This window comes from Peromyscus eremicus, chromosome 2 (assembly GCF_949786415.1).
Source record: "Peromyscus eremicus chromosome 2, PerEre_H2_v1, whole genome shotgun sequence".
NCBI lineage: Eukaryota > Metazoa > Chordata > Mammalia > Rodentia > Cricetidae > Peromyscus > Peromyscus eremicus.
Window position 1 is genome coordinate 73,990,045 of NC_081417.1, and position 22,671 is coordinate 74,012,715.

General features: G+C 42.1%; 1 long non-coding RNA gene across 1 annotated transcript; it reads left to right on the forward strand.

Moving 5' to 3' along the window:
- The first annotated feature begins 2,336 nt into the window (after positions 1-2,336).
- LOC131904711 (uncharacterized) lies at positions 2,337-5,142 on the forward strand. Its single transcript, XR_009377805.1, has 3 exons — positions 2,337-2,413; positions 4,136-4,240; positions 4,888-5,142. It is a non-coding gene; the product is annotated as an uncharacterized LOC131904711 (long non-coding RNA).
- Positions 5,143-22,671: the final 17,529 nt, after the last annotated feature.

Genomic DNA, 22,671 nt, shown 5'->3' on the forward strand with positions numbered 1-22,671 from the left:
GGGTGGCAAGACATTGCTAAAAATAGCACACGCGCTCCCAGCTGAAGGTACTAGGTAACATATGGATTCACAGTCGTAATAAGGGCTCTCAGTGATTACACCCGCATTGCTACCACATGTGGCAAGGCCAAGGCTCCGTATGTTCTGGAAGACACCCAGCAAAGGGACGTCAGAGAAGATGGAGTACTGAGAAATCAAAGAGAAGTAGAAGATAATCCTTGTTCTCAGAGGGCTTAGTCAAGTCATCTTCCTGAAGGAGATTCCTAGGCATCTGGATTTTGAGACATGAGACCTATGTGTCCAGCTGCAGCTTGCACACTGACTGGGAATGCCTAAATTCTTGTATCTGGGCTCCTGTGAAACAAGAATCTGAAATACAAAGCTAAATAAAGTCTTGAGGATGCATGCTGAAGAGAAGAAGGAAAGCTATAACCCACCCCTAGAAGATGGACAGAACCCCAGCCAGCTTTCTCATCCCTCCCAGTACCTCAGATGTGCACCTCTAAGGCTTGACTACCTCAATAATCATTAAATGCTTTTAGCAAAGCTGTCTCAGAGGAGCAACTGGCTTTGAAAGCCAAATTGAAAAAGGTCCATCTGATCGTGTAATTGGAGAGAAAGTCGGATCTGTGCCACGATCACACATTAGAGGCATTTGGAGATGAAAGAAAGAAAGGGATAGTCTCATAATTAGCAGGGGGCTGGGCATGCAGAGAAGCGATTCTTCTGGAGCAGTACTGGGATACTGGGATGCAGTTATGCCACCACATACCACCAATTACCTCGTGTGTATATACATACAGAGAGAGAGAGAGAGAGAGAGAAGGACGGATGGACGGACAGACGGACGGATGGACGAAGGGAATGCACAGAGAGATTTTGCTGAGTTGCTGAGCACACCTTGCTCTCAAATGGTTTTGATTCTATTTGGCAACATCTAGAGACGGTGTTTTGGTCTTCATTGTTAGAAAGAGGTTTTCTACTGGTGTCTGATGGATGGAGGCCAGGGAAGCTGTTGAATATGCTATAGGGAAAGATAGACCCTCAAAACAAAGAACTGTTGTGCTAAAAATAGAAGAAAAAAACCTGCTATAAACTGGGCGTGCATGGTAGCTCATGCCTTTAATCTCAGTATTAAGGAGGCTGAAGCAGGAAGATTATCATGAGTTGAAGGCCAGCTGGTGCTACATAGTATGTTCTAGGAAGGAAGGAAGGAAGGAAGGAAGGAGGGAAGGAAGGAAGGAAGGAAGGAAAGAAGGAAGGAAGGAAGGAAGGAAGGAAGGAAGGAAGGAGAGAAAGTGAGAGAGAGGAGAGAGAGAGAGAGAGAGAGAGAGAGAGAGAGAGAGAGAGAGAGAGAGGAAAAAGAAAAGGAAAGGAAAGGAGAGAAAAGAAAGAAAAGGAAGACTTGCTTTAAAGTAGTGATTTTTTTCAACCATTCATCCTTGATAAACTTTTTCATTTTTATACCCTGACAGAAAACAATTTTTCCCTTCAAATGAAAAGGATTGGTTTCCATGATCATTGCAGGAACAATAATGAAAAGGTTCCAGCAATGAACGTGTTCCTTTGATGTGTATTCATTTCCACTCAAGGCTTCTGGACAGAGAGCTTGGTGAGGAAGAAGAGACCTTAACAACTGTGTCAGAGCCAAGAAACCTGAGATTTCCTTGGTGTCCTGCATCCAAGTCCATCGAAGCCCATGCCACACAGTTCCTGGGACCACGCAGCTAGAAATATCAGAAAAGCCACACTCAAGGATGCGTAATTCCCTTTTTGCCTAGAACAGGTGGGGAAGCTGTCCTTGCCCAGCACCCTCACCTGGGTCCAGTGATCCTCTGTACTCTGTAGGGCATGGGTCTCTAGCAAGCTCTCAACAACTGCTTAAGTACAGAGTGAGGAGGAAAGGGGGTAGTGAGAAGAGAAAAGGAAAGAAACTGGAGAGAGAGAGAGAGAGAGAGAGAGAGAGAGAGAGAGAGAGAGAGAGAGAGAGAGAGAGAGAGAGCAGGAAGGGAAAAAGGCAGGAAGGGATTAAATAGATTCTGAGGGAGAGAAGGAAGTGAAAGCATAAGAAGAGAGAGGAGGTATGAGAGAAGTAGAGGAAGACGGAGACGAAGGAGAGACACTCTATGGCTGCCTCTTGCTCAGAAGAGCTCTGTTTCCGCAGACTTAAATCAAACCCTGTCCTAAATATCCCAGGTCTCTCTTTGATAACTTTTATGACACCAAGTTTGGAGTTTCTGATGCACATGACTCATTATTTACTGCAAGTCAGAATCCCCAAACCAAAATCTAAAGCATTCACATGATGTCGCAAGTGGAAAATTCCACACCAGGAAACTAGTTTCACATACAAAATTATACATACCTTCAAGCTATGTGTGTAAGGTGTGGACCAAACAAATGAATTCTTGAGGTAGGTTCTTGTGTACTGGCCAGAACTGGCTTCAATCTCCGTATGTAGCTGAGGATGACCTTGAATTCTGACTCTCTTGCCTTCACTTTCCAAGTGCTGTGATTACAGGTATGTGTCAACTAGTTTATGCCCTGCTAGGGACAAAAACAAGACAAGCTTCATGGGCCAGCACTATTCTACCCACTGAGCTACACCTTCAGTCCCACAAAACCAATTTCTTGATCATACTTGGGTTCCATCAGCAAGATATCCCTTTATATCTATACAAATATTCCAAAAAAAAATTTCTTAAACATTTTTTTGTCTCAAGCATTTTGGTGGGTTTTTTAACTTTTATTTTCAAGGATTTAATACATGAATACTGTATTTACATCATTTCCACCTCACAGTCTTCATCCTCCAGCCCCCCATGTCTCCTCTTCCTCTCAAAAATCACAGTTTCTTCCCCCTTAATTTTTATTGTTTTATATATATGCATTTGTATATGTAAACACAACCTGCATTTCATGTTGTTCTTGTAGGCATGTGTTTAGGACTGACACATAGGATTGAATAACCTATCAGTGGCTAGAGCAGACTGTTTCTCCCCGTCTTAGCACCCATTCATTGCCTGTAGCTCTTCATCTAGGGGTAGGGCCTTGTGAGATTTCCCCCAGCCACATTCTTAAGCTTTTTGATTTCAAAAGAGAGACGCTCAGCCTGTTTAGCCATAAGGTCACAGCCTCTGTCTGTGTTCCCACTCACTGTCTTAGTGCCTGTCTGCGGTGCCTGCCAAAGTTACTTGCTAAACGCATGGGACAGTGGGCAAAATTGCAGGTGGAAGAGTGGCAGTGGTTATCTCTACTAATAAGAAGCCAGCCCTCTGGTTCTTTCAGGAGACAGCCCAAGAGCTTGGGTTTGGTCTTTTCACTTCCGTCAAAATATGTTCTGCTTCTGAGGAGAGCTGCTGTACAGCCTCTGAGACAGTGGCATCTACATTCTCACTTTAAAAATCAATCCCAGGAGCAATTTATTACAGGGAAGTTTCCCGGACTCCAAGAAGTACCTTGAAGTCAGGAGATGATTAATTTGATATAACTGAGAAGCTGCAAACATCTGCTCCCTGTTGACATCTGCCTCTCATTAAGCTCCAGTCCTCTGTCTCCCTCTGCACTTGGGGGGGGGGGTGTTGATCTGGTAACACTAATTATATGGTAAGCCCTGTGCTCAAGGCCCTTGTGCCAGCCACCTGGTAGGGGTTCAATAAAAACTTGCTCTATTGCATTGTACTCCAGGTCCACTCTGGGCACTCTGTGAATCCTCCATCACTCTTAAATAGTAGAAATCAGAAACAGTAATGAGGCTGCCAAACATAATACCATCCTGTAGCTCTGGCTATGGCTCACTCTGGATAAAAATCAAAGCCTTAGTTGATGCACATAAACAGATCAATTACTCAAAAAAATGGCCGACTCTGTTTTGAAATGACCTTTTACTGATATTTCCTATTCACTATTCTTTTTCCCAATAATTCTGTTATCATGATCATTATCATAAAATGTATCTCCAATACTACTCTGCTTTCTTAATAGTTACTTTCTTGTTGCTGAGATAAAACACCTGGCTAAGGCCACTTGAGGAAGGAAGGGTTTATTTGGCCTCCCAGTTTGAGCATACAATTCATCATGACAGGGACAACACAGTAACAGGAGATTGAGGCAGCTGGTCACATTGCATCCACAGCCAGGAAGAAAAGCATTATGGACATGGACATTGCTGCTTAGCTGCCTTTGTCCTTTGAAAGCAGTCCAGCAACCAGCCCATGGAATGGTGCTGCCCACCTTGCAGGTGAGTCTTGCAACCTCAGTTAACCTAATCAAGATAATCCCTCACAGACATGCCAGGGTCTTGTCTCTTCAATGCTTCTAAACGTTGTCACATTGACAATCAATAGCCACAATAACCACTCATTCATGAACTTCAGAGGTTCCTGTTGGGCCAAGAGCTCAAGACACTTTCCTCACGGCCTGGAACAAGCCTGCCCTTAGGGCAGTTCTTTCCTCCAACAGGTCTGCTTTCAGTCACTTGAGGTGACTAACTGTTCTGTGTCACCTGAGATGTCCTAAGCTTGCACAACTGGCCTGAAGCTCAGAGGTCAGATGGCATCATCTTGATTCATCCTTATACTCAAGAGCATTGGCTCCAGTCAAAGACAACTGTCCCCCAAGACCAAAGAGACACTGAGAATCCACTCCACCATCCCCCAGCCTAGGCTCCAAAACCCACAGATTGTCAAGTTGCCTATGAAGTATTATGTAGTTTTAGCATATGACCTGTGCACACCCTTTCAACTGTTTTATATTATTGGTAATTATCACACAACAAACAAGTCTACATATGTGTTACATGTGTGTATGTATGTATGGGGTACAACGTGATGTTTTCATGCATATACAAAATGTGTAATCATCAGGACAGAATTTTGGGTTCTGCAGATGGCTTCGAGGGTCAAGTGCTTGCTTGAAGACCTGAGTTCAGATCCTACAACCTACAAAAAACCAGACACGGTAATGAGCATCTGTAATCCCAGTGTTCCCACAGCCAGATGGAAGGCAGAGGCAGGAAAATCCCCTGGAGCCATCTGGCCAGCTAGCCTGCCATGCACAGGTGTGAACAAGGGACCCTGTCTGAAACAAGGCAGTAGGTGAGGGCCCACATCCAAGATTGTCCTCATTTAAACAAGAATTAAAAAAGAAAAATCAGAGTTTTAAATCTATTAATTTCCTCTAATGTTTATCACTTCTTTGACATAAAGATATTCAAAACTTTCTCTTCTAGTTATTTTGCAACATGCCATATTACATTAATAACTATAGTTACAGAGGAACAGCAGAAAATATTTATTATTATTATTCCAGGATAATTGTGATTTTGTAACTGCTAACTAACTCTTTCTACCCCTTGATCCCTTACCCTCACTATCTTCTAGTGACCATTATTCTACTTCTTACATCTGTGAAATTTTTTAACATTCTTTCTAGATTTCTCAGATGAGTAAGATCATGTGATATTTATTTCTCCATGATTGGAGCATTTCACTTCATTTCATCCATGATTATTCAAATTGCTGGAAATTATACAATTTCATCCTTTTGATGGCCACATGGTATTCTATTGTGTGTATGCAGTTTATATTGTTTCTCCACAGTGTCCCACTGTGTGTGTGTGTGTGTATGTGTGTGTGATATTTATCCATGCCCTAATTGATGGATAATTTGGTTTCATATCATTGCAGCTATAAACAGTGTTACAATAAATGTCTCCTATATGCTTTAAGTAATCTCTTGATTACTTACGATGTCTAAAGCTATATGAGGGTCATGTGAACAGTTGTCATAGTATACTATAACAAAAAAGTCTATAAGTCTGCTCCTAATGGTTGATGTTTCTCAAGCATTTTCTATCTACAGTTGGATGAGTATGAATCTCTGGAGAATATGGGGATAAAAAGTCTACAGGAATAGAGGATCCATAGGAATAGAGGGTCCATAGGGGTAGAAGATCTGGAGGGATAGAAGGTTCATAGGGATAAGGGGTCCTTAGGGATAGAGGGTCCAGAGGGATAGAGGATCTGGAGGAATAGAGGGTCCTTAGGGATAAAGGGTTTTTAGGCATAAAGGGTCCTTAGAGATAGAAGGTCCATAGGGATAGAGGGACTGAAGGAATATAGGGTCTAGAGAGATAGAGGATCTGGAGGGATAGAGGGTCACTTGTGAATGTAAATCTTTCCTAGGAACATCAGAAAGGAAACATAAGAGACACCCAAGCTTCCAAAAGCCTGTCCTTTCCCAATCTCTCTTCTCACTCTTTTCTACCTGTATCTACTATCCCAAATTCTCTCTCCTCCCACTAAGCCTCTGTCCCAGATACCCATCAAGTACATTCTCAGGTTCCTTCATTCCCCTCCTTGACTCAGCCCTCATGTCTGATCATTTCAGCATCCCAGGCTTTTCAGGATTTTCCCATAAGTGCTCTGGATCTAACCCAACAAGCAAAAGACACTTCCTAGCTAGAAGATAAAGTGTTTGTTGGGGGCAAGGTAAGTTTGGTAATGTTTGCCTCATTCCCAGCACATTTCCACATGCACTCTGAATAGAATGGCCTGTGCCAAAACTAACTTTGAATACTCCATACAATATCAAAGACAGACGAAAAGAGCCCTCACCTTTGAGGTCCTCAGTGATGCTCTCTTGGACCATGGAACACTTCAGTTTCATCTTATAGCTTGGGGTATTGCTATCTTACTTTGACTTTTGGAAAATGGTACTGAAGATCACCTGTGAAACTCCAGTATGTCTTTCAACATTTACCTAACTGTTACAGCCAGGGCAGTGGCTTCCCTTCTTTCTTTTTATGATTGGTTTGATCATCTTTAGAACACAACAGCAACCATCACTAGTGAATATCATAACGAAAATCAGCATGTTATCTCCTTCCTTGTATTTCTTTTTCTTTCACCAAGTTCATAGCTACCTTGAAAACAAGGAAATCTCTCATTTATCTCCAAACTTATCTAAAGACATAACCAAAAGAGAGCCTCAGAAAATCTGCGTATAATTTGCTATGTTGCACCCCACAAAGTACCCTGTCCTGTGCCTTATACAAAAAGTATATTTGGGGCTGAGGAGAGAGTTCATTTGGTAGAGTGCTTGCCTAGAACATAAAAAGCCCCAGACTTAACCCCCAGCCTTGTATATACCAGGTGTAGTGGTACACACAGGTAATCTCCAAATTCATGAGGTAGAGACAAAAAATGACAAGTTCAAGGTCATCCTCAGGTATGTATTGAATTTGAAACCAAACTGGGTCAGATACCTAAGACACTATCTCAAAAAAAAGTGTGTGTGTATATAGATAGATAAATGATAGATAGATGATAGATGATAGATAGATAGATAGATAGATAGATAATTAAATATATAGTAAACAACATAAATGAATTCATCTTTTGAAATAAATTCATCTGCATGTAATTCTAACAATGTTTTCAAAGTTCAAAGACAGCAGAGGGGAAACACAGCATTGGAAATGAAAAGGTTGGGCCCATTTCATTCCCTGTGGATACAAAGCCAAGCTTGGAGATTTGTCTAAGGAAATAACACTCTGAGGCAAAGATAATGGGCTGAATGTGGGTCCTTCTTCTGTGACCTGCATGGCTGCAAGGACTTTCATTTCTCTATTAGAATATTCTGCTATACTAGGCTCACATGGCTCCTTTGGTTAATGGTGACAGGAAATGTGACTCCAGAGCCACTAACCACAAATACTAGTGGCCTATAAGCTGGAATAGGATTGGCAAACCCTGCCCAGGCTGCTCTTTGTCAAGGTGGAGAAAAAAATACAATGATGGTACCCTATCATTCTTACACATTGTGCAGTCCATCTCCAGGATGCCTGGACTGCTCCCCAGGCACTGTAGCCTATCCCAACACACATAAATGAGTCATGGATCGTAACTTCCATGGCATAAAGGATTCTTCACACCAAAATTCATTAATTCTTTTGAAATCCAATCCTTGCCCTCCTGTGGAGTTGGGACTTGAACGAACAAGGATGTATTTTCTTTGGCAGCGCTTCTGAGGCAGAAGTTAGAGGTAGGAACATCCTGGAGAAGCAGATCCATCAGTTGCCTGGACATATCTCCAGCTCCAGCCCCAGGGTTGGTGAGGAACCCAACCCCTTTGACAGAGATTGGTTCAGAGGGTAGTGTGGTTATAAATGAACCAGTGAGGTTTGAAAGACAGTTTTGCCAGAAGATTGTGTTACCTACAACAGCACCATTTCGCCACCTAGAGAATTCAGCATGAAGAGGAAGACAAGAATGGAGAGGGATGAGCTGAGGATGTAGCTATGTTGGTAGCCTAGCATGTGACCCCAAGTTCAGCAACACTGCCATCATGTTGCTGGATCACAAATCCTGAAGCCTCTTCCCCCTGGATTACGTATAGCATGAAATAAGATTTCTTTTGTGTGTAAGCCACTTACAGCTAGTTCTCTTCTGATCCTTGAGGCCAAAACACCTATAAGTTTGGGTTTAATTTGTTGAGACTTTAATTTTTTTTTAAGTATAACTCTCATAATAAACAGGTTTTAGCCTCTGGTGTGCACACGGTGTCCCTGTCCTTTATCTTCATCTGAGTGATTCCCTGATTTAGTGGTTTAGGGCTACTCAAATTGTGACTCTATTTAGAGCCTTAATTCCATGCCTAAATCACACATGACCCCTCCTGTCCTTCCTTAGACTCTGTTGATAAGCCTGACACCATGCAGGCAAGTGGATTTAGACACTATACAGACAGACCAAAACCATGTGATATTTTCTAGCTCTTCACATTCCATTTATCAAGTTCCTACTGCCAGCCCTTGGTTAGGCTCCCAGTGAATGAAAGGGAGATGAAGGGAACTGGAATTCACAGAACCTGTCCATGGGTACAATCATAGGGAAGGGTACTGTTGGGTAGATCTTGATGTTTATCCTATAGCCACACAAGGACTAGACAAAAGGGAGAATCCAGGCAATAGCAAATATTCCAAGCAAAAAGAACCACAACACAGAGGATCAGAAGCAGACCTGAGAGAGAGCAGTTAAACAGTTCTCAGAAGAGGGGAAGAAGGGAAGGGAGGAGGAGGTATATTCCAGATTTCATGAGGAGTTGGTCTAAGAAGGAACGGAATGGGGGTGTGCTTACTTGGTGACATTGCACACCCAATGTGGGGCTTGCAAGTGAGACATTGGGGTATATAAATGTGATATATGAGAAGAAAACTTGGGCTGGAGGAATGAATGAGGATTTCATAGCATATAAGTGGGATAAGAAGACATGAGAAATGATAGATAATAATACAAGAGGAGCCCAGATAGAGGTGTGTAACACAAATTGTTAAATGTTCTTATTAATAAAAAAAAAAAAAACAAAAACAAAAAACCTGGAGCCAGATATTGGAGTAAAAGCTGAAAGATCAGAGGGATAGAACAAGCCAGCCGCAAGTTCTTACCTCTACAAAATCCTCAGCCTCAAGACAGTGAGTTCTTGGTTCCTCACACCTTACATACCTTTTTCTGCCCTGCCATCTTACTTGCGGGGATTAAAGGCATATGTGCTTCCCAAGCAAAGATATGAGATCTCAAGTGTTGGGATTAAAGGTGTGTGCCACCACGCCTGGCTGTTCCCAGGGTGGCCTTGAACTCACCAAGATCCAGACGGATCTCTGTCTCCCAAGTGATAGGATTAAAGGTGTGAGCCAGAATTGTCTGGCCTCTATGTCTAATCTAGTGACTGGCTCTATCCTCCAATCCCCAGATAAGTTTTATTGGGGTGCACAATATATCACCACAGAGGCACCTAATGAGTGTCTCTATTTACGAGGCTTTGAGCAAGAGCACTAGTGGAAGTGAGCATGTACACAGTTGAATATCTGAAAGAGACATCAGACCAACACAACAGGCTGCTGAGCAAGATGTTTAATCAGCCTGCACTGAAAATATACCCTTATAATAATCATAATATAATCATATTAAATGTGTGGTATGATGGGTTTCATATGGCTAAAATTTGGGAATAAATTAATAAGATACTGAGTTCAGTAATTACTTTTCAATGTCTATATGTTCTCTTCAAGATAACATTCAAACAAGAGTTTTTGGTTTTTTTTTTTTAAAGATGTGTAGGTGAGGCATAGTGGTGCATGGCTTTAATCCCAGCACTTGGAAGGCAGAGGCAAGCAGAGCTCTGTGAGTGCAAGGTCAGCCTGGTCTATACAGTGAGTTCCAAGGAAACCCAGGCTACTTAGTGAGACCCAGTCACAAACAAACAAATTTTTAAAATATACAAATTTCATACATATTTATACATGCATTCCAGGAAAATTTTCTTATCCTCTTTTCAACAAAATCACTAAAAGTGTGGTTATAATCCAGATGCTTACATATTGGTGCTTTTCTGTGGCAAGACCAAAACAGAAAATGGAAGCAGGAGGAACCGGAAGTACCGACAGCATTGCTTGAGCAATGCTTCCATTCAGAAATGAACCCTTAATTTTGCACACAGTTGCAATGTGAGAAAGCACTGCAAAATATTTTAGCTTTATTCTCTGTAGCTAGAGTTTTCCTGACTGGCCCACAGTCAGGACAAATCTCTGACACCCGCCAGTCCCACAGCCACTCAGACCCAATCAAATAAACACAGAGACTTATATTGGTTACAAACTGTATGGCTGTGGCAGGCTTCTTGCTAACTGTTCTTACAGCTTAAATTAATCCATTTCCATTAATCTATACCTTGCCACGTGGCTTGTGGCTTACCGGTACTTTACATCTTCCTTGTCCTGATGGCGGCTGGCAGTGTCTCCCTTACCCAGCTTCCTGTTCTCTCAATTCTCCTCTCTGTTAGTCCCACCTATACTTCCTGCCTGGCCACTGGCCAATCAGTGATTTATTTATTGACCAATCAGCAACACATTTGACATACAGACCATCCCACAGCAATTCTCTCTTTGTGTAGCATCTAAATTTACAGAGCAGTATAAAGACTCGGTATCTTATTTCACACTCATTGTAACTGAGCCTTCACATACACAAGTTTAATAGCAACATGAATAGTTTAAAATGGCAAACACTTCCCCAATTTCTATATACTACTATTGTGACAATCACATTAACTCCTGAACATTTCTAAGAATATGGATTCAAAAGGAAAGGGAGGGCCTGAGGAGACAGGCAGTCAAGTGCTCGACACACAAGCACAAGGATCTGGGTTTGGGTCTTCAGCAAGTACAGAAAAACTCAGGCACAGCTATCTAAGACTATAATCCAAGCTCTGATAGGTGGAGAAATGAAGAACTCTGAAGCTCATTGGTCAGCCATCCTCGCTAAGTTGAACTCTGGGTTCAGTGAGAGATCCTGTCTCAAAATATAAGTGGAGAGCCATTGAAGAAGACGCATGATATCAACCTCCAGTCTCCGCATGCGACATGTGTGCACATGCTCACAGCTGTAGAAATGTGTACATACACTACAGACAGGCACAACATCACAAATAAAAATTTGTGGAGAGAAGTCAAAAAATGGGTGATGGTGTCATAGATAAACATCATGAAGCAAAATGTATGCATATTCATCGCATCTGAAAGGGTGCAGTGATAAAATTAGTTTTTCCCATCTTATAGGTTCTTCTGTCAACAAAATACTCCTGCACCTCAAAGCAATACTCATTCTTGACTTTTGCAACAGTGTAGCCCACATGCCTTTCTGAAATTTTGACTAAGGCATCTTTTGTTTGGAAGATGTGAGGCAGAAGTAGAGGATTGTCCTGAACAATGAGTCATTAGAGCAGGAGCTGAAGGCCATGAGAGTCATTGCCAGGACTGAGCTGGACTTTGCTCACAGTAGCTCTTCAATAAATGTGCTGGGAGGGTGTGATATGTGGAGTCTCCAAAGAAGACGTTGCTCCAGGCACAGGTCTTTATTGCTGAGTCAAAACCCTCATCTGATTGAGCATTGACAGTTTAATGTAGTTAGAAAAATAAAATCTGCTCAAGGAGCTGATATAAAATGGTGAGAAAAATAAAAGAAAAATCAAGCATGTTACAAAATTAAAGGACATAGGTTGCCCAAGACGTTACTAAGAGAAGCATATGTTTCAGAGTTGGGAGGAGGGGGAGGTCCAAAGGCTGTGTGTGATGACACACATCTGTAACCTCAGCACTCAAGAGGCAGAGGTAGGAAGGTTGTGAAGTCCAGGCCAGCCTGGTCCAAATAGCAGCATGCTGCCTCCAAGGGGAGAAAAGCAAACAGTGAATAAACAAAGTCAAACTACCCATGCAATTCTTCAGTGATGGGAAAGCGTGAAGAGAAAGAAGAATCACAAAAGACAACATGTAAACTACAGTTTCTATCCTGAGATGGCCCTATGCCTGCTACTTTCCTTGGCAGCAAAATCCATAGAGACAGAATGTATTTAATAGTCTAATGTATTATTAATGATGGGTGGGTGTACATTACAACACATGTGTGTAGGTCAGAGGACAACTGTGTGGAATGCGTTCTTTCTTTTCACCCTTACATGAGTTCCAGGGATCAAACTCAAGTCATTAGGATTATGTAGCAAGCACCCCCAGAATATAATTTCGTGGCTGTCAGATTCTGGCAGAGTTGGGAGGAAGGGGAATGATTGATAATGGATGTGAGGGGTTTTAAATCATGAAAATTTCTTAAATTTAGATTATATCATGGCTGTACAACTCTATAACTACACTTACAACTTTTGAATTGGGCATTTAGAGCAACTGAACTTAACTATATATAAACTATATCTCAAAAATGCATGCTATTTTTCAGAGACAACTACTGACTGTGTAACCCAAGCTGGCCTTAAACTCATGATCTTTGTGCCTCGGTTTCACAAGTGTAGGAAATGGTTTCCCTAGAAAGGAAAAACATCTAACTAGAAATATCCACTATATTTCTGTACACCAGTTTTCTACTGTTATGACAAACACATGAGTCAAATAACTTAAATGGCAGAAGGGTCTCTTTTGTCTCACTGTTTCCAATGTTTCAGTCTAAGGCGGAACAGCTCCAGTGCTCCAGGTATGAGGCAAGGCAGAATATTGCCATGGCAGACACAGCTGCTCACCTCTTGGTACCAGGAAGTGAAGACACAAGAACATCTAAAGACAAGATTTATCCATTAGTGACCTACTTCCTCCAACCAGCCTCCTCCTTCTAAAAGCCCTTTCAGCTACAAACTCATTAATGGATTCATTCATTGATGCCCTTACCATTGGGATCAAATTCCTCTCAATAGCACTACCGACTTTATCACCTGTGTCACAGCTAGCCTCCCAGCAAGCTTCAAGTGACTCAGCAATGAGGTGATGAATCCATACCTTCCACCCTCATGATCACACATGAGCCTGTGGAGGAGATCTCATATTCAAACCATAGCAGCATCTAAGACCGCATCACCAAATGCCATCCACGTAACTGCAGAAAATGAAATCTTGGTAGGTGTCAGGTGTTGAAGTCTAAACAGTCTACCATGGTGATTCCATTGCCCCAGACAAAAATAAATAAAAACATTCGTCTTCATTCTTTGAAAAACAAGAGATGGCGCTAGAAGGACCATTTCATAATAAGGTCTTTCATGCTAAAGTAAACTTGAAAACAGAGAACAGTTATAAAAAAAAAAAAAATCCATTTACTGTGTCAGTAATTCTCAGTGTTTCCCCTACTGTTATTGTAGATAATTGAGTAAAAGCTTTTCTTTCCACATCAAGCATCAGTTTCCAACTGATCCTCTAGAAATTCAGTTTTGAGATTTCATTTCAAGACCATGACTGGAGAGTTTATGGGAAATGCATGTGTTTAGGGAAATAGAACCACTTCCTTTTCTTGAGGCAAACACTCAGAACAATTAGAAAGAAACAGAAGAGACAAAAGAAACAAAGGGAAAGTGCGCACTAAATTTATCACCTGTGTCACAGCTAGCCTCCCAGCAAGCTTCAAGTGACTCAGCAATGAGGTGATGAATCCATACCTTCCACCCGCCCAGCCATTCAACATTTTCATGGTTTGAAGTTTTAAACACTGATGCATTTCTTTTGGTTCTGAAGTCCATACACTGCCTAATACCCTAACACCCTTTTACCGAAGTTATAGCTTCTTTTAAAATCATGGTTTTATCAATTCTTTCAAACTCCCATATATGCAGAAGTGGTTTTGGTCATATTCACCCCTCACTACCTCCCCCCAACTCCTCCCAGCTTGACCCCTGAATCCCCTCCTGATTTCATATCTTCTTTTTATTTTCAACTCACTGAGTCTAATTTGTGCTACCCATCTACTCACAGATGTGATCATCCACTAGAACATGATCTGCCTATCAGGGAACACATCCTTAAAGAGAGCTGACCATTCCTCCTCCCGGCTGCCTTCAATTGTCAGTAGTATAGCTTCTAAGAGTTAATTCTTAACTCCAAATTGTGATACGTACAAACAAGAAATATGTAATAGAGGTCTTAGTGAGTAACAGACAGGACTGTACCTCCAGCAATGGCAATTCCAGAGCACAGCTTTGTTATTGCTTGCATTCTCACGGTCTGTTTAACACGATACTTCGTGTCACCTACGAGATTAGCAGCAGGTGTTACTCCATTGTCATTATTTACATCTGTAAATTAAGGTCAACTGGACTATAAAGTGATGAGAGTAGACTCCAGTCTGTAATCCTCACTCATGTCTAATGACTTAACACCTGTCTTTCCCTCTACGTTTCTTGGAATCAGGGACCAAACCCAGCATCCAGCATGTGTTCAATAACCATGTGTTGGACTGAATAGGTCAAACAACCACAAGGATGTGCTGAGACAAGATGTCAGACTACACCATGTAGTGTTTCAAAGTTCCAGCTGTGTTTTACATATTGTTAATCATTTTTAACAATGACAGCAATGAGAAGATGCCAAATGGAATAGGTAGAAACTTTTATAACCAAAACACCCATGTGGAGCAACATCTTGGCATATATCTCAGTGGGCACATAGCTAGCTTCGTGGTCATATAACTCATAGGTCAGTTCTGTAGACATTTAGATCTATAGTCAGATTGCCCTATGCTCATAGACAGCTCCACTGTTATGCAGCCTTGTGTTCACATAACTCTGTGGTCATTGTAGCTCAGAAGCTGTGTATCCCCAGTGGTTGAGTCAGTAGCTATAACTCAGAGATTATGTAGCTCCCCAGTTCTCCACCATGTGCTGAAAACCCTCCTGACACTTAGTTTTCTTATTTGCAAAACGGAGATAAAATTGAAAGCATATCAAAATTAGTACGAGAGTTAAATGAAATCAAATGTAAATCATGCTGCACAATGCCTGGCACATAAGTCACTTAATATATACCATCATTGGCCATTACTTTCACATTTTGCATGTTCACCTTTTCTAATATTTTCACAAAAAAAAGAATGGACAGGGTTTGGATAGGTAAATACAAAGAGGGGATCATGCCAAATGAGGATGAAATTGTGTAAACTGTCCAAGAATACATAACAGTAGTTCATGGAGCCTATGCCAGAGGACTTTGGTTCACTCATTCATTCAGCCAATCATTAACACAAGCACTGTTTTCATTTTCTAAAGTGACATACTAATTTATCAGAAGTTTAGTGGTTGAAAACAAGACATATTATCTCATGGTCTCTATGAGTCAGTAGCCCAGTTATAGCTTATTTGGGTCCTTGTCTTGAGGTTTTATGAAGGTGTTAACTTTATGATTGTGTGAAAGAGAATGACCCCCAGAGGTTCATATGTTTGAAATCTTGGTCCCCATTGATGGAACTGTTGAGAATGATTGGGAGGGTTGTTGGAGGAGGTTTGTCACTGGAAGCAGCCTTGGAGGTTCCAAAAACCTATGCTATTCCCAGTTAGCTCTCTGTGCCTTGTCCTTGGGGATCAAGAGGTAGTTCTCAGCTCTGCTCTGGTGTCATGCCTGCCTACCTGCTGCTGTGACAACCACCATGATGGTTATGAACTCTAAGCCTCCACAACTGTCATCCCCAAATAAACTTTCTTCTATAATTTATCTTAGTCATGATATCTTAGCACAGCAATAGAAGACACTCCACTAACCTGAAGCTTGACTGGGGAAAAAATCTACTTCTGAGTTCATTCAAGTTTGGGGCACAGTCCATTAGTGGCAACTATATGGGTGCTGGTGTATATGTGGGTTCACTGCCAGCTAAGGAACACCCTCAACATTTAAAGGCCACCCTCAAGTCCTTACTACAGGGCTTCCTCCATTGAGCCTCTCACAGCATGGCAGATTCTATTCTAAACAACCAGGAAAACCTCACTTCCTTCAGTCCCTTTCTATCTTTTAAGGTTTTAAGCATGGATTTTACATTTTAAAAAGCATTCATCTTAGCCATATAATGTGATTTAATCACAAGAGTGGCATTCATCATATTAACAGATCCCATGACCACTGCAAAAGAGGTTTTATAGAGAATGTACAACAGGGTACAGGGCAAAACTCGTTGGATCTTCTTAGAAGTCTGCTTCCCACACTCAACTATCATCTTCCAAGCAAGTACTTGGTAGATATGGTACCCAAAAATGAGAGAAAATATTTATGAATTCAATGATAAATAAAGCACCTATCCATTTTATAGGGTGTTCTAGATTGATTTCTGTTGTTGTGAAAAATACCTTGACAGAAAAAAAAGGGGGTGGGAAAGAGGTTTATTTTAGCTTACAGGTCCAAGTTTTGGTCCATCACTGAGCAGAAGTCACTCAGGTAGATAGTCACATCATATCCACAGTCAAGAGAAGAAAGAAATGAATGCATCCTTGCTACATGCTTCCTTGTTATCTGCTCAGTCAGCCTGTTCTACTCTTGTACAGTTCAGGGCTCAGTCCATGAAATGGTGCTGCCTATGCAAGGCGGGTCTTCCCAACTCAATGAATAGTTGAGACAATCCCCCACAGACATGCCCACAGGCCAACCTGATCTTGATAATTCCTCTTTAGACTCTCCTTCCCACGTGATTCTAGTTTGTGTCAAGTTGACAATCAGAACTATCCAGCACACAGGCCTAGGATTATACATGGGGAATACAGGTAAAGGATGGGCCAGTCTCTTATATATCACAGTGCCTAACACATGACATATAGTTAATCATTATTGTCTAATAATTAGAACATGGTCTGTAAGAGGCACACTACAGCTCTGGAAGTGTGTATTAAGAGACGAATTCTCAGTTGTTTGGAATATTAGAAAAGACTTCAAAAAATAGAAACATTTGACCCAGTTTTTTTTTTTATGTTATCAAATTTAACTCATCATTTTTAAAAATGGGGTTAGAGAGATAGCTCAGTTGATAGGATGTTTTCTATCGGGGACTAAGGGTGTTCAGCCCCTCGATAGTCCCCTCCCAGGGTCCGGGAAGAATCTACAACCAGCTGATAATTAATCTTTGATAAAAAGAAATGAATCTATATACACGAAACTCCTTAGTTCATACACTTTATTATTCTGTGATAGTTCTCTCTCTACACAGCTTCTACTCTGCTCCCATGTCTAGCTCTTTTCTTGCCTGATTTCTCTATATTTATCTACTGTCCCCTCTAGGTTCTATCTTAATTCCTTCATCTAGTTCTGTCCCTCCTAGTTTCTCATCTATCTAGTTCTTTCCCCTATCAGCTCCTCTCCCGTCTCCTTCTCTCTCATCTGGCTCTTCCTCATCTTGTTCTTCCCCATCTGGCTCTTCCTCATCTACCATCTCGTTCCTCTAGTCTTCTCTTTTAGCCCTTCAATCTAGTTCTTCTCCATCTCAGTTTGTTCCTCTCAAGTTCTTACCCATCTAGTTCTTCCATTCTCTTTTCTCTTCTCTGACTCTCTGGCTTTATATACCAGGACTTCCAGGGTCAAACGGAGGGGTGATAAGAATCACATTGAAAGGCAATAACCGTTAATTATCATTTGCAACCCCAAAGGGAAGTAACCAATGGGGAAATGAATCAACTAAAGGCTGAATTCAGGTAATATCTAAGAAGAGGGCTCTTATGTGCTCAACTATAATCTTAAACGTGATTGGTAGAAAATGTTAAGAATCTGTAAGTTGCTAAGTCAATGGGAGAAAATAAAACTGTCTTCTTTTTTTCCTGTGGCTCCTATCTGTCCAAGCTATCTGCTGTTTTTCTGCAGGGTGGGGGAAAGTGTGCTCAGTCGCTAGGCAACCTGTGTACAGCTAGATGCCTCTGGTGATAGTTAAAGGGAGATCTGGAACTGGAGGTAAGGTTTGGGAAAGGAGGAAGTAAGGCTTAATTGGCACATCCGCCAGGCCTTCTCAAACAGGTAGCCTGGATGGTTAAGTCTGTTCTTAGAGAATACAGAGTTATCTCTGATAAAGCACTCTCCTCCATCTGGGGATGGACTTGGCCGGATGCTGCTAATGATGATAATTACAGGGAGTTAGTTAATTCTGTTGGCCCTGTTCTCATGGTGTCCTCAACCCCTCTGTCTCCTGCAATCCTTCCTCCCCCTCTTCTGTGGAGTGCCCCTGGCTCACCTAATGTTTGAACTGGGCTTGAACTGGGGTTCTGGCAGAGCATAGCTGTCAGCGCAGAAGGTTATCCAAATATTCCTAAAAGTAGTTAGATAAGGAGTTAGAGGTCTATGAAGTTAGTAAGGCTGTAAGAAAGGAGAGTCCGAGCTAAATTGTGTAAAGCTATTACTGAACATCCACCTGACCTAGGTGGTGTCTCCTTGTGGAATTTGTCTTAAATCAGGAGACTTGCATGTGGACTGTTATTACTGCTAGTCCTTGAAAGTGGCCAAGGGAGATATCTGATTCCAGAGAAAGCCTTTCCTGAGGCAGTTCTCCAAATACCTGGAATGTGTATGTCCAGAGAGTGATCAGTCCACACTGTTAGTCCTTCTTAGGGAAAAGTCAATTGGGAAAACTATGAAGGCACACATGATTTTCATAACAGAATACAGCTGATATATAACAAGCCAAGTAACAACAAAAACTCCTTGGGATTTGGCTTCCTCTGGAGGAATTCCCTGATTCCTCCAGGTAGTGACTTTGCCATAACCAGCTAAGTTCTTATGATATATTCCTGTGGCCTGCAGCAGTTTTCCTGGTATACATGAAGCCCTTGGTTTGGAAGTTCAAAATCATCCTCAAATATACACAAGTTCAAGGCCAGCCTGGACTATGTGAGATCCTGTCTCAAATAAATAGGGAGGGAGGGAGATAGATAGATAGATAGATAGATAGATAGATAGATAGATAGATAGATAAATAGATAGGGTGGGACAGCCCAGAGATCCAGGATAGAACCAAACACAACTGCCAAAAAAAAGTCAATGAAATGATTCCTAATGATATTCTGCTATACTCTTAGATTGGTGCCTAGCCCAAATGTCATCAGAGAGGCATCATCCAGCAACTGATGGGAGCAGATGCAGAGACCCACAGTCAAACATTAGGTGAGCCAGGGGCACTCCACAGAAGAGGGGGAGGAAGGATTGCAGGAGACAGAGGGGTTGAGGACACCATGAGAACAGGGCCAACAGAATTAACTAAGCAGGGCTCACAGGGGCTCACAGAGCCTGAAATGACAAACACAGACCCTGTATGGGTCTGAGCTAGGTCCTCTGTATATATGTTATGTTTGTTAGCTTGGTGTTTTTGTGGGACTCATAACATTGGGAGAGGGGGTGTCTCTGACTCTTTTACCTGCATTTGGGACCCTTTCCCTCCTACTGGGTTGCCTTGCCCAGCCTTGATATGAGGGTTTGTGCCTTGTGCCTAGTTTTACTGTAACTTATTATTCTGTGTTTAGTGAGTATTGCTAGGAGGCCTGCTCATATATATATATATATATATATATATATATATATATATATATAAAATTTAATTTTACATATCAGCCATAGATTCCCCCTCCTGGCCACCACCCCACCCCCCGCCTTACCCCCAGCTCACCCCCCATTCCTATCTCCTCCATGGCAAAGACTCCCCTGAGGATTGAGTTCATTCAACTTGGTAGATTCAGTCCAGGCAGGTCCAGTCCCCTCCTCCTAGGCTGAGCCAAGTGTCCCTGTATAAGCCCCAGGTTCCAAACAGCCAGCATATGCACTGATGACAGGTCCCAGTCCCACTACCTGGATGCCTCCCAAACAGATCAAGCTAATCAACTGTCTCACTTATCCAGAGGATCTGATCCAGTTGGGGGCTCCTCAGCCATTGGTTCATAGTTCATGTGTTTCCATTCGTTTGGCTATTTGTCCCTGTGCTTTTTCCAACCTTGGTTTCAACAATTCTCCCTCATACAAACCTCCTCTTTCTCACCAATTGGACTCCTGGAGCTCCACCTGAGGCCTGGCCGTGGATCACTGCATCTGGTTCCCTCAGTCATTGGATGAAGTTTCTATCACCACAATTAGAGTGTTTGGCCATCCTATCACCAGGGTAGGTCCTTTTGGACTGTCTCTAGACCATTGCCAGTAGTCTATTGTGGAGGTATCCTTGTGGATTTCTGTGGACCTCTCTAGCACCCTGCTTCTTCCTATTCTCATGTGGTCTCCATTTACCATGGTCTCTTATTCCTTGTTCTCCCCCTCTGTTCTTGATCCAGCTGGGATCTCCCGGTCCCCCAAGCTCTCTTTCCCTTGACCCTTGCCCTTCATTACCCCCACTCACGTCCAGATCTCATCCATTTCTCTGTCATTGGGCGATCCTTGTGTCTTTCCAGGAGTCCTGCTCTCTAGGTAGCCTCCCCGGAGTTGTGAGTAGCAGTCCAGTCATCCCTGCTTTACATCTAGTATCCTCCTATGAGTGAGTACATACCATGTTTGTCTTTCTGAGTCTGGGTTACCTCACTCAGGATGATTTTTTCTAGATCCATCCATTTGCCTGCAAACCTCATGATGTCATTGTTTTTTTCTGCTTAGTAGTACTCCATTGTGTATATGTACCACATTTTATTTATCCATTCTTCACTTGAAGGGCATCTAGGTTGTTTCCAGGTTCCGGCTATTACAAACAATGCTGATATGAACATAGCTGTGTATGTGGTATGATTGAGCATTCCTTGGGTATATGCCCAAGATTGGTATAGCTGGATCTTGGGGGAGATTGATTCCCAATTTTCTAAGAAAATGCCATATTGATTTCCAAAGTGGTTGTACAAGCTTGCATTCCCACCAGCAGTGGTGAAGAGTTCCCCTTGCTCCACATCCTCTCCAGCATAAGGTGTCTTCAGTGTTTTTGATCTAAGCCATTCTGACAGGTGTAAGGTGGTATCTCAGAGTCGTTTTGATATGCATTTCCCTGATGGTTAGGGATAGGAAATGGAGGAAGGGATCTGGGGAGAGGGGAAATGGGGAAGGGACTGAGAGGAGAGGAGGAAGGGGAAGTGTAATTGGGATGTAATGTATGAGAGAAGAATAAAATGAAAAAAGAAAAGAAAATACTAAGACAGTAAATATTATTAATCACACCAAATATTCATTAGCATATAAATAATAATTTTATGTATTATTTATGGTTCTTATAACTGAGAAAGTTATTTTTAAGAAAGTATTTTTCCTAAATTTTAACCATCTGAAGTAATTATGTCCAAAGTAATTAAATAAAGCTTGCATCTACCTTTGTACAAATAATAATTATAATAAATAAATTGGAAATTCAGACTCAATAGAAGGACTTGCTCAAGGCCAATTAGCTGGTAAGAGATGAAGGTAAATTTTTTACACCCAGGTCTCCTGGTGGGGGTGCCTGTGCCTCCCTGTATGTGTACAGATGTACACAGGAAAGAGGTTCAGTTCAGCTACAGAGCAGAGTTAGGATGGGCCAACTAGCAAAATGCAAGCTCATGCAGAGAGCTCAGATTTATATCACTGAGAGTCAAGATTGAGGTTTCAAATTAATAAGACAAAACAAGATGAAAAGCTGGGTCCTTTGGTACGATTATTTAGTATCTAATCAAGAAGCAATTTTAGGAGGATTATACTGGCCCTAGTGTGCAAGATGCATTGCAAGGAGCACGGTGCTTAGGCAGGGGTGGCCAGGGGAGCACTAAGGCCTTGCATGTGAGAAGTTGAAGTTTACAGAAGAAGCTGGAGTCAAAATGAGCAGTCAGCAGGAGTGAGAAAAGGGGGCCTGGGAGCTTTGAATTTCCCAACCCTTTGCCCTCCAGGGTTCTTCCATCCTCACCTTCCTGCATAAGCTGCACTCCTCCAGCCCACCTGGACCAGCAGAACAGATGGCAGCACCTCTATTTTTCTGTTTTCTTCCTTGGGAATAGCCTCCTTCATATTCCCTTTTGGTGAAATCCTCCTCCTCCTCCTCCAACGCCCATATTAAATGTCATTCTTACAAGGAAGCACCTCCGACCTCTAGAGCCTTCCCAAACCTGGGAGTCGAGCACCTGCAGTCACTTAGCACTTAAGATCTAAGATCTCCACTGTACCACTCGGCCTGTGGATCTGTGTCTTCATGGTGGTCTCTAATTGATTTCCACTCAGTGTGAGGAAGTCCTTCCAACCATTAGAGCTCTCTCGCTGCCTGTGCAGAGCTGAGCTGCCCGGGAAGGTCGGGAGTGGGTGCTCATAGAAGTTTGTATGCAATCTCAGTAATTATTAGGGAATTGAAATGAATCCCCAAACCTGCTGTAAAGACTTCAACATCTAATGGGAACGCAGAGATG